Below are 2,319 nucleotides of genomic sequence, written 5' to 3'. Positions count from 1 at the left end.
AGTACCAACCTGGACCCCGTCCATTTTTAAGAATGACAACGCGACCCCTCAAAATAAAATCGATCCACTTCGGTCCCTGTCTCTGATTCCGTCACACAATGCGGTCCCTGTGGGTATTTTTTCGTCAACCCCGAACGGAAAATGCTGACGTGTCAGGTTCAGAAATAGACGAGGGTCTAATTGTCTCTAAATTTAAATTGGTTAGGAGTTTATTTGTCCTTATCATTTTTTAAACAATATTTTTTTAGATTATTTTTTATTTATTATATTAATATTCTTTTTCCAATAAATTATTAAATATATGGTATAATAAGTACAAACTAATTAATAAATTATTCAAATTTAAAAATATCATTTATTATGAAACTAAATAAATCATTCTCAAATATAATTTTTAAATACATAAATAATAAACATTAAAATTTAATTAATACATTAATAATAATAATAACCATATGATATACTATTAGTATTATGATCTAGATAATTTTTCACAATAAAGTGAAAACTAATGAACACGTTACTTGATATATAGTAAAATATTTGAGTAATAACAAATTTAATTTTTTATCTCTTTAAACTAAATTAATAATTCTATTTGATATCTTTATACTAAAATACACTATGAGTAAACTACTAATACTAAATGAAATAATTAAAATATAATTAATATATGATGGAGACCATTTATAAACTCAATAAATTTAAAGTATCAATAATATTATTAATCTATTAATAATACATATGATCATAAGGTTATAGATTGATTTATCAATATAAGAATAATATAGATTAATTAAAATTTTAAGTATACTAAAATTCAATTAAAGAGATAAAAATAGAATTATTTCAATTAGTATTTAATTATTTCATTAAAGGTTATATATTTTAATTATTTCATTTAATATTAGTAGCTTGCTCATAGTGTATTTTAGTACAAAGATACCAAATAGAATTATTAATTTAGTTTAAAGAGATAAAAAATTAAATTTGTTATTACTCAAAAATATTTTACTATATATCAAGTAATGTGTTCATTAGTTTTCAATTTATTGTGAAAAATTATCTAGATCATAATACTAATAGTATATCATAGGGTTATTATTATTAATGTATTAACTGAATTTTAATGTTTATTATTTATGTATTTAAAAATTATATTTGAGAATAATTTATTTAGTTTCATAAAATATTAATTTATTGAAAAAAGAATATTAATATAATAAATAAAAAAATAATCTAAAAAAATATTGTTTAAAAAATTATAAGGACAAACAAACCCCTAACCAATTTAAATTTAGAGACAATTAGACCCCTGTCCATTTCTAAACCTGACACGTCAGCATTTTCCGTTCAAAGTTGACGAAAAAATACCCACAAGAACCGCGTTGTGTGACGGAATCAGAGGACAGGGATCGAAGTGGATCGATTTTATTTTGAGGGGTCATATTGTCATTTTTAAAACTGGACAGGGGCCGAATTGGTACTTCACTCCCATAGAAATGTACATTCCCCCTCTCAACTTGCACGAAACAATTAATTCATTGGGAAAATGACACTAAAGCAAAGTGCACATATTGTCAAATTTGAAGACATTTATTTTGATAAATCCTAAGAACTACAACCTGTTACAGGACAAATACAGGCTATCTGAGTCCGACATTATAATATTTTCTTTCTATATGTTGATTCTCCAACACTGGTCATTCATCAATATATTCTGCTTCAGGTCATTTCTAAAATACCAGAGAGCATAAACTTGCAAAAGTTTGGGATTAACATACGGCAGGTTCAACTAGAAGAAGAGAAAATCATATTGTCTTAAACAATCACCCCAGACTCTAAGGTTGAAAAACAACAACAGGATATACTTTAGGGATCTCAAGGAAAAGGGTTACATAAAACTATAATTAACAATAAAAAAGCTCTGTGCTATAATCAACTGTATTTTCTTCCTACTATTAAATTCTACCTCATCAGAGATGCTAGCGTCAAGTAATTGTTGAACTTTAATGCAAACCCTCTTCTCTTTATCATATCCATCACTTTGGAACACCTGTTTCACTTTGGTGACAAGGGTTCATCTCCATGTTTCCACTACATTCCCACTTCCTATTCTTGACTCTTGATCTTGCAAAGTGATTTGTTTTAGCAAGAGAATAAATTATTGAAAAAGAAAAAAACCGTAAGAGAGAACATATATATATATATATATATCCCTTGGTGGAAAAAATGAAGATAAATAGCAGTAATGCATAAATGCATCAATATAAGGTACAACTTCAAAATCTCGGGAAATGCAGGAATCAGTTTGTAGCT

Source organism: Arachis duranensis, chromosome 6 (genome assembly GCF_000817695.3).
Source record: "Arachis duranensis cultivar V14167 chromosome 6, aradu.V14167.gnm2.J7QH, whole genome shotgun sequence".
NCBI lineage: Eukaryota > Viridiplantae > Streptophyta > Magnoliopsida > Fabales > Fabaceae > Arachis > Arachis duranensis.
The sequence above is the reverse complement of the archived record's forward strand: the minus strand, read 5'-3'. Positions refer to the sequence as shown.